General features: G+C 44.1%; 2 long non-coding RNA genes across 2 annotated transcripts; one reads left to right on the top strand and one right to left on the bottom strand.

The window, feature by feature from the left end:
* Window positions 1–3641: 3641 nt before the first annotated feature.
* Window positions 3642–12245, bottom strand: LOC136578617 (uncharacterized). Its single transcript, XR_010786647.1, has 3 exons — window positions 7835–12245; window positions 7083–7150; window positions 3642–6652 (listed from the first exon to the last, which is right to left on the bottom strand). It is a non-coding gene; the product is annotated as an uncharacterized lncRNA (long non-coding RNA).
* Window positions 10540–14978, top strand: LOC136578618 (uncharacterized). The gene is made up of 2 exons (XR_010786648.1): window positions 10540–10680; window positions 14271–14978. It is a non-coding gene; the product is annotated as an uncharacterized lncRNA (long non-coding RNA).
* The last annotated feature ends 779 nt before the right edge of the window (window positions 14979–15757 follow it).

Here is a 15757-nt window from a genome sequence, read left to right as displayed (position 1 = left end):
ATGGTACATTAAATAGCATAACTGAAAAATACTTCCCACAAAAAGGCAACAAACCCCCAGACAGCAATGGATAAATAAAACAGTAATGATTTTTTGAAAGTGGGAAGGAAAACAAAAACAAAAATCTAAAAAAAAGAAAAGGGCCACTTTATTAAGGTGTTAACTATGCTTTTCCTGTCTAATGCCAGCCCTGACCCCTGGCCTAGTGTGCAAGTATTCCTGTCACTCCAGCTCTGTTCTACAATTATGTCCCTATTTACACCCTGAAGTACCAAGACAACTGTTAGGTGGATTCACAACTGGCTGAGTGATCGTACTCAAAGAGTGGTCATAAATGGCTGCACATCCAAGTGGAAGAATGTATCAAGTGGGGAACCACAAGGCGCTGTCCTGGGCCCAGTGTTGGCCAACATTTTTATAAATGATCTGGAGGAGGGAATTGTGGGAAACTGATCAAATTTGCCAACGACACAAAGCTAGGAGGGATAGCTAACACTAGGGAAGAGAGAGGATTCAAAAAGATCCAGAAAAGCTTGCACAGTGGTCAGCGACTAACAGAATGGTATTTAACAAGGAGAAATGTAAAGTCCTACATCTGGGCAAGAAAAATGAGGAAAGCACATACAGAATGGGAAGAATTGGGCTAAGCAGCAGCACATGTGAAAAAGACTGGGTGTACTAATAGATCATAGACTGAACATGAGTCAACAATGTGATGCAGCAGCCAGAAAAGCAAACACAATTCTGGGATGTATTAAGAGAAGCATAGAGTCTAGATCACGTGAGGTCATTATCCACCTCTACTCTTCCTTAGTCAGACCTCATCTGGAATACTGGGGCCAGTTCTGGGGTGTAAGAGAAGCATAGAGTCTAGATCACGTGAGGTCATTATCCTCCTCTACTCTTCCTTAGTCAGACCTCATCTGGAATACTGGGTCCAGTTCTGGGCACCCCACTTTAAAAAACACCGACAAACTGGAGCAAATTCAGAGAAGAGTTACCAAGATGGTGAGTGGTCTGCAAATCATGTCCTAAGAGGAACGGTCAAAGAATCTGAGAATGTTTAGCAGAAGAGAAGGCTGAGAGGAGACTTAATAGCTGTCTACAAATATCTGAAGGGCTGTCACAGTGCAGAGGGATCAGCCCTATTCTCATCTGTACAAGGAAAGATTAGAAGCAATGGGATGAAACTGAAAGGGAGGAGACACAGATTGGATATTAGACAGTGAGGGGGATCAATGAGTGGAACAGGTTACCACGGGAGGTGGGGAGTTCTCCTTCAATGGAAGTGTTCAAACAAAGGCTTGACAAATATCCGTCTGGGATGATTTAGTAAATCCTGCACTGGGCAGGGGGTCAGACCCGATGACCCTGGAGGTCCCTTCCAACTCTACCAACTCTACCATTCTAGGATTCTATGAGTACTAGAGGTATTGTTTCATCTCCCTTATTTGCATATTACCCAGAGGAACCTGCATGGCCTTATAAGTCTTCTCACTCACCTTCTTGGTGCTCTCCTTTAGAAGTGATGAGACCAGTCCCGACATACATCATAGGCCTCTCACTAGCCAAGCCATTATCCTACTGCACAATGATGAGGGGCAAAAGCCTGAAACAGTGGTCTGTGTATGAGTTCTGGCTTGGTTTTCAATTTCCAGTCATTGTTGCAGAGACCTGTATAAAGGGTCGGACATTGATTTGCAGGAATGGTGCCATCCAATAGATTGCACTGCAGAGGTATTGTTTCATTTTTCTTATTAGCGTAAAACCTGAGTAAATGTATCAGCTACCCATTAACTGGTCTCTGGTCTTGCAGTCAGGCTTAATCTTACTGGGGCAGAGCCCAGGGGTAAGGAGGCAGCCTTGCAAGTCCCTATGCAGGAGAAGCAGTTCAGAAAGTGTGGAAAGGAAAGAGAGGTTATAAAAAGAAGAGACAGAGAACAGTTAGACTCAGCCAGGTGTGAGTAAGGAGAGTGTCACGTCCGTGCGGCTCACAAGCACCACGCAAGCACGGACGCAGGGTGATGTTCACAACTACTTCCATAGATGGACTTATGCACTAGAGAGCAGTGCACACCAAAACGGAAATACGTAGCCCAGATTTAAAGCCCGTGCGACACAATAGTACAACACTCAACACGGCAACAGGGAATGCACACACAGTAGGAAAAAGCTGCATACAACGCTATGTGGAACAGAGCACCACTCAAGGGAGACGGAAGGAAGCTTGGCTCTAACCTAGCAGGACGGGGGGGGGGGGGGGGTTGACGACTCCCTGCCTAAAGCAGAGACATTGTCTTGTTACAGGTGGCCCCTACTGTTTTCTTTCTGGGCCCCTCATTGTCTCTATAGGAACCCCTGGAGAGATGAACCAACATACAAAGCCAAAACAGAAATAAAAAGCAACAATACAGATGGAAAATAACCCGCAGCAACTTATCTCCAAGTTCTCCACCATGGAATAGAATAAGCATAAGGCCACAAGTAGGGGTAAGAATATATAGCCCCTCTGCACCTAAACACTGGCAGAGTTAATGGAAAACCCCACCTTCACCCTACTCCCAGGCATGGCTAATCCAGCAGCAAAGACAGACAGCACCAGCAGAACTCTGCACATGGTGCATTAACCCCTGAACTACTTAACAAGACAATAGGTCTTTGGCCTGTGTTGAGGCAACACTTCCACGACGTTGTCACGACCTGCAGACCGCAACAGTACCTCCCCTGTGAGGAGGCGCTCTGGACCCTTATATCCTGGTTTACCAGGATTTGATTTGTGAAAATTCCTGACTAAACGGTTTGCGTTGACCCTAGCCACTGGAACCCACATCCTTTCCTTAGGACCGTACCCCCACCAATGCACCAGATACTGCAGCAAGTTCCTGACTCGACGAGAGTCAATGATGCAGCTGAACTCGAACTGTAGATTCCCGTCAACCAACACTGGCAGAGGAGGTGACAACCCAAGTCCAGGATTGACCACCTTCGTAAGTAACGACTTATGGAACACTTCAGTGATTTTTAGTGATCTGGGAATCTCCAAGCTGATTTTTAGTGATCTGGGAATCTCCGGATTAATGCTCTCAGTAATCTTAAAAGGACCAATAAAAGATAGTCCCAGCTTAAAAGATGGTTGTTTAAGCTTAATGTTCCCAGTGAACAACCAGACCAAATCACCCACCTGAAAGCTAACCCCCTCTGACTGATTGATATCCACCACTCTCTTATAGCTTCTGACTGATCTCTTGATATTTCCCTGCACCTCCTCCCAAACTGCTTCGAGGCTGGATGAAAATTCACTCTCTTGTGGTACCTCCGACGTGAATTTAGTAAAATAACCAAAACACGGATGTTGTCCAGGGCAAACTTTGCCAGAGGTAAGTAACCAGACTGGTGATCCTGATTCTTTGAAACAAAACATTGCAGATACTGCTCGAGACTCTGGTCACACCCCTCAGTCTGGCCATTTGTCTCTGGATGGTAGGTGGATGAAAAGGACAGTTGTATGCCTAACTGGTGTTAGGGAAATTCAATTCTTCCGTCAATATGCTGTGAGGCTCCAAATCAGAGGTGGTTATGGCAGCCACCGTGAGAAAGCAGTGACACAGACAGGTCTATGTGCAAAGCAATCAACCTATATTACATATGTCACAACTTGTATAGTAATATGATGCAGGGTGGGCTTTATGCCTGATGAACTTGTTTTTTTTTTACAACTTCAGTTGTACTGCTAGCAGTATGCCAAGAAAATCTTGTTAGCTGTGTCAAGAAGTTGTAGAGAAGATAAAATCATATTCAGGCCTGAGACCTTCACAAATCCCCCATTTAAAATTGTCCATCGAGAAAGAGTCCATAAGATGATGGTACGTTCAAGGGTTCTATTCCACCCATGCCAGACTTATCCATTATATTCTTCAATTCTTCTTGCCGGATTGACATCAAAAAATGCTCTTTAAGATGGCTGTTTTAATGATATCGTAGGGGAAGCATCTCCAAATTATTGGCTTGTCTTCTCATATTGCAGAACATCCAGAAATTGCAAATACTCAAAATAACAAACGGAGTAAAAAGTAATAATAAAGGATGCAATACAAAATTCATAACTTTTCCTGCTGTGGGCGACCAACCTGTGAATACATCATACCAATGGTGCCCTGTATCCACCTGTATCTTCGTATCTATACTGATAAGTTCATCTGCCACCGAAACCGTCTGTTTCTCCAAATCTACCAATGTAAGATTAATGACTTCTAAATGCTTCTTCATGTGCTCAGTGCTTCTCATAACGTTAATTACCTTCTGAAGTGATATTGTTATATTAGATATTGGTAATATGTCTGGATGCCAATAATATCTTAATGTTATTTCAGCATCAGGGAGGAAAGTATAAACTTCTGCAAACCAGTATAACAGGAACACATTCTGTAAACCTCCTGAGAAGGGTGTAGTCAAATTGTACATGGAGGTGCTGTTTTTTTGATTCGTTACCATACAAATATATTGTGGTCCTATTTCTATCATCATGTGATAAGAATTTGGCAACACGGTCCAGTTGCATATAATGACTGTATGGTATAACAAACATGGCTTATATTGTGCTGTCCCCTGACCACAAACTAGACTATCTAAGGTCTTTTCACAGGTGTTCATTTTATGTGTCTTATTTGTATCCACCATTACACCTTCAAATTTAAGTAATCAGTGTTGTGCTGGGTATAGTGGTGGACAAAATATCACAGGTAAAACTATAAACTTGCACATCAGATCGGTGTTTTTCACCTGGAAATCTATCATAGAGCCTTACAATACTCAGTTGTACACTTTACACTGTCTATTTCAGGCTGTATCCATGCTCCCTTAGGTATCATATTTTTTAATATATTTCTCCATACTCTTTCATTATTGGTCATGAGGTCTGGCTGTGCTTTGGCTCTCTCATGTAGCATTTACATATATTGCAGATTACATTGTGTGTATTTTATAAAATCTCTTACATTTGCAAATAAACTATATTGTAATGCAAAGCTCCAATTAAAAAGAGTTAATACATCTTTATCATAACCGAGCATAAGGTGTTGGGGAAGAAACAAGGAAGGCATCCATCGTGCCTGAGCATTTACCAATTTAGAAACATCCTGTCCTCCCCCAGCCAATTTATTCTTCATCACCTCTAAATCTATAGAGTCCAATACCCCGCCACCTGTACCAATTCCCCCTAATAGGGTATCATACCATTCTCGTTTTACTCTGGTGCAGGGTTTATTGCAGGAAAAGAAATATTAAAATGCACAATGGTTTTTTGGCTCTTTGTGGACACATTCATACAGGTATGTGGTATTCTCATTGCGTACTTTCGGTCTCATATCTAACACGGTTAGATAGTGTCCCCAGACTGTACGATTTGTTATGCTGGTAGCATTTATATATAGTACTGTATATTTATCTTTCAAGTCTATGGTGAAATTATTGCCACTGGCACCTGTTATGTTCCTTTTACATTCTAGTGACCTCATTACTCTATAATAATCATATAGATGATCTAATTCAGCCATACATCCTTGATCTTCGGAAAAACATTCTATTTTTGTCATGTCTCAGTCAGCACATAGTTATTTATTTGCCAGCACACCTTGTTTCGGTAGGCTCTGTCCAAACAAGCCAGGGTTAACAGCTCCTGTGCTTTCTAGTCTTGGGTAATTACCCTGATAGGGTCTGAGAGGTGTGCTGGTGATTGACATGTCTGTCGGCCAATCAGCTTCTCCTGCCTCCCTATAAGAGCCAGCTCTTGCTGCCTGGCCGTTGCCAATTATTCTCCAGTGTTCCCTGAGCAGTCCTGGTGTCTGGCCCTGGTACTTTGTTCCATTCCTTTTGTGTTTTACTTCTGTCCTGTTCCTGTGGAGGTTACCTTGGCTCATTCCAGCTCTGCCTTGGTCCTGTGGTTTTTCTGTCGTGTTGGTTATTCCATCTGCCTAGCCTGTCAGTACTAGTAAGTTTTCCTCTGCGTCCTTCCTGTCCTGCCACTAGGCAGTGTAGGGTCAGTGTTGGCGGCCTGGACCTGTCCACCTTTGGGGCTACCTCCAGGAAGGGACATTGACGTGGGTGAGAGTCCAGCGTTGTGTATACCTGTGCACACTACGAGTACTGTAACAATTTTTACCAGACTGTGTACAGTTTGAGAGTAGGATCATCCTGTAAACCCTACTGTGGGGCTATACAGTGCTCCAATCCCCTTTATAGTACAATTTGCAAACACACATTGGAAGGTAGCCGCACACGTAAAGTTATTCTGTGTACGTATTTTTGTGTGAAACTTCCATCCCCAACTACGAGTCATCTGCCCATCTTTCTCTGCCCTCTTTACTATTCTTAACAGTTCTCCAGGGGTTACCGCATAGACTCTTATGTACAGTATCAGCATACCTGATAACACACAAGCTAACCACCTCATTTTTCCTCTGAGTTTTGTACTTTCTTACAATGGGAGGCGTGTACCCAGTTAGTTTTGCCTTCCAATTTGACAGAAGTGCTTTTTGTCAATAGCATCTGATACGGACTATCAAACCTGGGCTCCAAAACCCTCTTTATGTGTCTTTTTACCACCACCCACTCTCTCCGGGCTGTAGGTCATGCATTCCCTCAAGGAAGTTAGGATCTGGAAATGAAGAAAACACCTAGTTATGCATTACCTTCAGATGAGCACTAAGAGACATAACATAGTCAGTTAGCGCACCATACTGGGCCTGCAAGTGCTGTGAAAAATACAGGCCCAGTCTTGGTGCACACCAAAACAAAATTTCATATGGTGATAACCCCGTCTTTCTGCTAGGTACATATCTTACTGAGAAAAGGGCTAATGGAAAGCACTTAGTCCATGGTTTTCCCGTTTCCTGCATTGCTTTCTGTATTTTTAATTTTAGGGTACCGTTCATCCTTTCTACTTTTCCGCTACTCTGCGGATGATAAGGTGTAGGAAAAGCCTGAGATACACCCAGAGCAGATATGATGTGTTGCATGATTTCACCTGTGAAATGTGTACCTCTATCTGACTCAATCACGTCCGGTACCCCGTACCTGCAAATTACCTCATTCATGAGTTTCTTTGCGGTTACCTGTGCGGTTGCCTTGGTAACAGGGTAGGCCTTAACCCAACCTGAAAAGATATCAACAACAACAATCACAAATTCATACTTCTCAACACGTGGGAGCTGAATGTAGTCAATTTGCAATCTCTGAAATGGGTAGAGTGGCCTAGGCAAGTGTTTTTGTGGGACCTTTACCTTCTGTCCTAGATAACTTATGGCATAGATCATGCAAGATTGGGCAAATGATGTAGTGGCTACAGAGAACCCAGGAGCCACTTGTCCTCGTTCAAGCGTCGCCATCATTGCTGCTTTTGATAAGTGCGTCTTTCCATGGATCAGCTCTGCCATCATGGGATACAGAGACGGTGGCAAGTTTTGTCGACTGTTTGCAGTACGCCGTCCTGTCCTGCTGTTCCCATTTTTAGTGCATCTGTCCTTTTCCTCCTTGCTGGCTTGCAACTGTAAAGTCCTTAGCATATCAATATCCACATTTTTATCAATGTCCAAAGGTTTGTCTCTGACTTATGCTTTCAGTATCAGTGTGTGCTTTCACCTTGAGGACCACTACTTCTTCAGGTAACAGAAGGGCTTTCATGAGACTCTGCACTGCTGCACCATTCTTAATTAGTTGTCCAGATGAAGTTAAAAACTCTCTCACCTTCCATATTGGACCATAATCATAGGCTATGCCAAATGCATACCTAGGAATCAGTGTAAATGTTTGCCGTCTTACCTTCCACCAATCTACATACCTCAGTGAGGGCCTTTAGTTCCGTTTCTTGTGCAGAGACATGCGGAGGCAGAGCTTCTGCTTTTAGGACATCTTGTTGTGTGACCACTGCATATCCGGTGTGGAGTCGTCCATCCTCACCCTGGTACCATCTACAAAAAGTTCAAAATATGCATTGTCAACAGGGGTTCCAGTAACTGTTTTTAAAACCTTAATTTTCTGGTTGCATCAATGCTAGACAATCATGCTGATATTTTATTTCAAATAGATCACGATCTTATTTGTAAAAATAAAAAAATTAAAAAAGCTGATCTTCAATACCTAGATAACCTATGCCTCCCCCTCCCCCATTTGAGCCAGGAGCTACTCAATTGGAAGAAGAGTAGCCGGGTTCAAGGTAGTACAACATTGAAAAGAAATATTGGGGGGGGGGGGCATAAAATGAGCACATTGTAGCCGGATTTGATGAGCTAGAGACAGATGGTAGGTTGTACTTGAGTGGGTATACTCTGGATGTCATGAGGGGTGAGAGCCACTAGGGGGTAGTCCAAGACCAACTCAGAAGACTTGTCAACCATTGCTTGTACTGCTGCCACCGCACGGACACAAGAGGGAGCTCCTCAGGCCACCGGATGTATTCTCATGGAGTAATACCCAAGTGCCCGTGGACGTCCTCCATGTTTTTGCAGCAATACTGCTGTCGCATGACCGGAGAGTTCAGTGCAATGGATGCAAGGACGGCAGTATGAGACAAGTATCAAAAAGGTGCGGAGCAGAAGAAGGTACAGAAATGGCTTGAACTGCAGCTTTGCGTTCTTCTGTGAGATGTTTGGTCCTTGAGCTAGGCAATGGCCTAGAAACACAAACTTTTCTTTACAAAGCTGTAATATTCCTTTGAAGCGTTACAGCATTTTCTGCTAAAATTTTTTGAAAAGAAATGGATGTAGATTGACATGTTTTCAGATCCTCAGCACAAAGCAGAAGGTCATCAACATATTGCAACAGCGCAGTCCCATCAAGCGGAGTCCATGCCTGCAAGACAGACTGGAGTGCCAGGGTGTACATGTTTGGAGAATTCTGTACACCTTGTGGCAGGACAGTCCAAGCATCCTTTTTTTTCTTTCAAATCAATGCCCTTTGCTGTCTGTAAAAGGGCCTGTGATTCAGACTGTCTCCACTCTGGCTTATTGTCTATGAGTTTAGACTTCAGGGGTTTCCATAAACCTTCTACAAAGGCCATGCTAAGTACATGTTCACCAATTTCTTGTATACCACTATATGCAAGATCTGACCAACGTAGTTGAAGGCGGGCATAGAATTGTTCTACACTTTCATCCTTCTCTTGTGTGATATTAGAAAGAGACAAGGAGGATTCTCTCAATTCTTCTTTTGCCCAACGTTCTAGACCAATTAAAAATATCTTACCACTTCTTAATTCTCTATGTTTAATTTTATCCCAATCTGTGCCACAATAGTCTTTCACATAATTTAAGATTATAGTTCCCACTGCCTCCCCTGTTTTCAACATAATCAGAGGACCCCGATCAGCTGATGTTGCAGAGTATGTGTCTTGTATTTGTGCTATCTGTCTAAAGAAAGGCATAGGTCTGGTCATGGGGTCTGGTAATTGCTGTATGAGCGACTTCTGCTCTTGTGGCGTCCATGATCTAGATTTGCCTTTTTGTGATGTTACATGATATTGGCTCCTTTTGCCTTCCCCCTGTGTTACATCTGCTCCTGTATCACCCTCTGCTCCCTGCATCTCCTCCTTATACTCCTCCTCATGCTTCCACTCATTAGCCTTGGATCTAGTAAGCATAAGCATAACCGGTTTGTGCCGAGGAGCTCCGCAAGTAGGGCAGCTCTCTCTCCAATCTGGGTTTTGTTGTCCACAATGCCAGCAGGTCCACCCTTCCGGTCCAATGTTTGACCTTGGAGTGGATGGCTTGGCATAGGGTAGGGGAGAAAGAGACGGTTGGAATTGAGATGAAGGAGGCGGTGGAAGTGGAAGAGGGAACTCACCCGACAATGGGGGAGCCGGGTCAGTTTCTCATTTCATTTTCAGCCATCGAACAGTATATATTTCATATAATACAACATGACTCACATACGGGCCCTTTGCACACATACAAAAATTCACAAAAGAAAAAGACGGATCCACATTTATGATCAGGACCGACAAATATTTGACACTCTAATTCTCCTGTGCAGCCAAATATAACCAATTCTCAATTCACACTTCTTTGCACAGACAAGTAGGCCCTTGGTTATGGTATACTGCCCTTGAAACGCCAGCCCGGGTTGCCCTGATCTCACCCGCAACCCCTGTCCCTGCCTACTTGGCTCCACTCCTGGCTAACCCCAGGCGGGCAACTGGGCGGCGGTCCCTACTCTCGCTAGGGACCAAGAAGGGACGCTGGCGTACCTGATGGAAAGGGCAGAATAACGACAGAAAAGGCAGATGTAATAAACCAACACGAAAATACAAAGCAGACCTGAGGCAGATGGAGCAACCTGGCAAAAATAGCAAACAAGCTGACAAGAGCAGGAGACAGCCAGAGGCGGGCTAGCTAGCTCACTAGGGAAACCAATAACTGGCAGTGATTGCAAGTCACTGCCAAACTTATGAACAGAAGCCTCCGCCCAGGGGCGGAGAGAGGGAGAAGCCAACTCCCAACAGACAATATAAAAAGGAAGCAAGTGCACGGCAGCAGCACTTACCGATGCACGCGCAAGGTGTCGCGAGCCACCAGCACCAGGCACCCGCGCCCCCGGCAGCCGGACCACAAGCCGAGGGGACGCGCCCCGACCGAGGGACCCAGGGATCCAGCACCCCGCCGCCCCGGGAGGAGCTGCAACCGCGGCATGGTAAGACCCTTTACAGCAGAGTACCCCACCCTTTGGAATTTAACCTATCTCCTATAGAACAAAGAAACTTCTCTAGACAAATAGTAGAACTGTATAACACGTTCCACTGCCTATAACCATCTTCTTTTATGTGCAAAATCCAGGGCTCCTGTGTCTATTTAGAATTTACCTAGAGTGTAATATACTTGCCCCACCTTACAAAACTGCAAATTCACACTGGTGCTTTATTCATTCATATACGGACTGATGAGTTTATCATGTGAAGTAGAAACTGGGATTGTATTTACAGTACATAGGACTGCCAACAGTGAACAAAGGACATATATAAGAAAAAATCTTATTCACCGCGGTTTTTACATGTTTTGTCCAGTATAGGTTATCCAATGACAAACACAATACAACTTATGCCCATGTCCACCCACATACCTATATTCATCACTTCAGTTAGCAACTATTATCCCTGTTTAACCTTCTTCTATATCTTTACTTGACTTTTTCCAACTATTTAACATTTCCCGTAATCCATTATCTTTAACCCATCCAGCATGACTTTCTGCAAACCTATCCCAATGCTGGGGGTCTAATACTCCTGTTCCTTCATATCCTTTACTTACTGCATCTCTGCCTTCTCTTTGTTTTACTATTTCTCTTGCAGTCTTTCATACATTATCCTCTTTACCAGCAGTATTGCCCATGGTGGGCGGCTTATGTACACCAAGAGGCTTATTATTTTTATTCTTTCACACACATATCCCCTGGCCATTGAAATATACAAACGGAACCGCAGGGGGCCTTGTCCAGAATTGTGGCCTTGTTAGGGACTCCTTACAGCGTCACTGATTGAGTTCCTGTTAACACGGGACACAGAGATTTATGTTTGCACCCCGGAGGTCAGGTTCCATAGATCAGGTCAGCTCATTTCAATCACTCACTCATGCATAAACAGGCACACATAAAGACAAAAGCATTAGCATGTCAGTTCCTTCTTTTAATATCAATACTTTCTCACCCTGCTTATTTCCCCCCATCTCTACTACTTCTCTTATGCCTATAAGAGGATCCCATCAGGGATTCTATCCCCTGAATACTTTAGGCTTCCCTGGTACAACTTATACCATGCTTTTCAGAGATCGGCAAGAGGGTTTCATATTCTGTAAACTGACCACGCAAAGTAACAAATAAAAACAATAACTGTTAAAGAACACCTGCACAGCATATTCAACCCACCATATGGATTCTTTTAAAAGCTTGAAGATTTATAAGAGGCATGCACTTCTTACCCCTCGGACAGGAAAGGAGCGGCCAGGAAACACGGATAGATTTTGGCAAGAGAAAGCCTTACCTTACTGCGCAGTTTTGTCAATCCGTGTTTCCGAGTGGCTCCTTATCCCAGCTGGGTCCGGGAGGTTCGAGGTGTAGATGGTCCTCTTATTCCTTCAAGTCCCACATTTTTGGGCGCCAATTTGTTAGGGAAATTCAATCGTTCCGTCAATATGCTGTGAGGCTCCAAATCAGAGGTGGTTATGGTGGCCGCCGTGAGAAAGCAATGGACACAGACAGGTCTATGTACGAAGCAATCTACCTTTATTACATATGTCACAACTTATATAGTAATATGACGCAGGGCGGGCTTTATGCCTGATGAACTTGTTTTTACATAAGCATACATTGTTGGTTAGAGATGTTATCTTAGATTGAACAGTAACTTGTGTTTTCACATTCCAATGTTACATTCTGTTGTTTAATCCAGCTAAACAGGATATGCGATTAGTAAATTTAGCTGAGTTGTACTGCTAGCAGTATGCCAAGAAAATCCTGTTAGCTGTGTCAAGAAGTGGTAGACAAGACAAAATGATATTCAGGCCTGAGACATTCACACTGGCGACACAGAAAATGCCATAACCCAGATGCAAACTGCACCCCTCGATCAGAGACATTGTTAGATGGTACCCCGTGTAACCTAATTGCATGAACTATGAAGAGCTTAGACAATTTTTTAGCATTAGGTAAGATGAGCACAAAATGAGACATCTTACTGAAGAGATCAAACCACCATCCAGAGTACTGTGTTTTCCTCGGAAGAAGGTAAGTCCGTGATAAAATCCATGGACAAATCAGTCCAGGGTCCCTCTGGGACCGGCAGGGGCATCAACTTCCAGGCAGGGAGATGCCGAGGGGATTTGGCTCTGGCCTAAACCTCTCATGCCGACACAAAACATCACGTCTTAAAGACAGCCACCAAAAAGCTCAACTTAATAACTTACAAGTTTTATTGATGCCAGGATGACCTGCCAGAACAGAGCTATGCATCTCCGAAAGTACTTGAAACCTCAAATGTAGTGGAGCAAAAAGTTTGTCTTTAGGCAAGCCAGCCAGCGCCAAACCTTGTGTTTTATGGATCTGCTCCACAAGATCCAGGGACACAGTGGACACCACCACCGCCTCGGACAGAATGCATGCAGGGGGTTCATCAGAGACCACCGGGACAAAACGTCTAGAGAGATCATCCGCCCCGATATTACAACTGCAGGGTCGATATGTGACCGCAAAATCAAACCAAGCAAAAAAACAACGACCACCGAGCTTGTCTAGAATTGTCTTTCTGCTGATTCTAAATAAATCAATCATTCTAGATGCCTGGTAGAAGCACTACCATGGAGCCAATGCCTTCATGTTCACCGAAACACGGCAGATGAGTTCTTTGATGCCAGGCTTTCCGAGATGTGTAAATGGTTCCTAGAGAGGGGATACCCCGAGGAATTAGTCTCATCAACGGCTGGAAGAGTGTGTGCAGTCTCGAGGAGTAATCTGTTGACTCCGGAGCTGAAACCTGAGACGGCCCCTAGGATATCGTTTATCTCTACATTTGGAGACATGAGTGGGAAAATCTCCAGCATTATTCGTAGACACTGGCACATGTTAGGCAAGAATTGCCCGTCGGTGAATGAGTTCAGATGCCGCCCTCTGATGGCATATAGGAGAGGCGCGAGCATCCGAGACAGAGTGGTTCATAGTGTGAGTGACAATCAGATACCTGACACCTCTTTTCTGGGTCGTGTGGGTAACTTTCCCTGTCTCGGATGCTCGTGTTGTAGCAATCTCCTCAGGGGGCATACGTTTAGCCATCCATGGACTGGCAAGCAATTCCGTATTAGAAAAAGATACACCTGCCGGTCTTCATACGTTAAATATTTGATCGTGTGCCCTTGTGACCTACTTTATGTGGGAGAAACCACGATGGAGGCTCGGTCGCGAATCCTCAGCCACAAGAGCACTATCCCTACTAAGAAAGTAGATCTGCCCTTACCTAGGCATTTTGATGCAGCCGGACATGCAATCAGTCAGCTGAAATTCCGACTAATTGATGATGTGCCCCCTGATATTAGGGGAGGGGATAGAGAGAAACGCTTATGTCAAAAAGAGCTTAGGTGGATTTTTAATTCGGACACCATGTCTCCGAAAGGTCTGAATAATGAATTTAATACGGGGGTGTACTTTTTTGAAATATGATGGGTATAGTTAGATGTTTGCTGGTCCGTGTGGTGTCATTATAGCTGTTGATTTTTATTATTTTCTCTTTATTTCCACAGATGGTCAGCGCATCGACCTGCGATACCTTTGAGCCACTCATCCTACTCCCAGTAGCACAGATGGGATTTGTTTTTAGTTCAGCTCTGCAGCATAAAGAGGTGCTGTGGTTTCTCTGAGTGTTTTTTTTGTAAAATAATGTCTTGTGAATCAAGTTTGTTGTATTGAAGCTCCATGGTTTGCTAGCCCCGTTATTTTGTATGGCTTGGGTTTCACTGCCTGATTATTAGGCTGATTATGTATATCCCTGAATGATATGGGGCTGCTGATTTCTTCAATATTATCATTCTTTGCAGCCTTTTGACAGCCCTAAATGCTGTATATATGGAGTGAGCGGTGCGTCCTGGTGAGCAGTAACACAGCTGGCGCCCATCTGACAGGTCGCGCGAGAGCTGGCCGCTGAGACGCATGCGTACTATGGAGTATGGATGAATACATCTCCGCTCTGATACTGGAAGGCATAAGTCATTAGAGGAGGAATGGCTGTGGCTTTATCTGATGACAGCGCTCACAGGTCCCAGGCGCTCACCAGACTGATGATAATTATATTTTAATTACGATATAAATTTAAATCATGAGTGGGGGTAGTTTAGTTGGGCTTGAGAAATATCCTATCCAGATCGAAACGTCGTCGCTACTACCTTGTTGTGCCGTCCACATTGCTGTAGATGCTATTGGAACCCTGGTGGAATAAAGTTCCCTTTTATTCATCGGTCTTGCCGTGAATGCTGCCTCTCTACAAATGGATTAGTGTCTAAATAAATCAAGTTCTTGTGATCAGTGATAACTGTCACCTTATGTTGAGCTCCTTCCAGAAGATGTTGCCATTCCTCAAACGCCCACTTAATGGCCAACAACTCTTTGCCCCCAACGTCATAGTTCTGTTCTGTAGAGGTAAACTTTCATGAAAAAATGCATATGGCCGAAGATTCTTTAATTAGCAGGTGCTTTGAGACAAAACAGCCCCCACCCCGACCTCTGAAGAGACCTGTGTAGGAAGTGATTCCATGACGAACAACATTATTTTCTCAGTATGGAATAAACCAATCTTAAGACAAATGTCTGACACAAAACATTTTTAAGCACTTCTGAGACAGTGGAGCAGAATCAATCGCTGATAAGGGTATCAGGTAATCCAAGGGTCTTATATCAAGTTTCAGCCTTTTGGCAACCTCATAATGAATTAAATTGACTCCGCTTCACGATCCAAAAAGATTGTTACCAGGCAACTACACCCACCAACACAGATCTCTGCCGGAAGTACCAACCTGACTTGCGGACCAAATGGGAACTCCCTCTTATCTATCAGGCCAGCAAGTTCCCCTGACTAAGACCCTCAGAAAGGACAACCTGTATAAAGTGTCATTTACGTCTGCAGAAAAAACAGCGACCTCTGCCCCCCTGCTTTACCCTTCTCCCCATCCCACTAGATAAAGAGCCTAATTGCAAGGGTTCATTACGCTCAACAGGTTCTATGGACGAGGCAAAG

This window comes from Eleutherodactylus coqui, chromosome 9 (assembly GCF_035609145.1).
Source record: "Eleutherodactylus coqui strain aEleCoq1 chromosome 9, aEleCoq1.hap1, whole genome shotgun sequence".
Lineage (NCBI taxonomy): Eukaryota > Metazoa > Chordata > Amphibia > Anura > Eleutherodactylidae > Eleutherodactylus > Eleutherodactylus coqui.
Note: the sequence above shows the minus strand (reverse complement) of the source record. Positions and strands in the feature narration are given on the sequence as shown.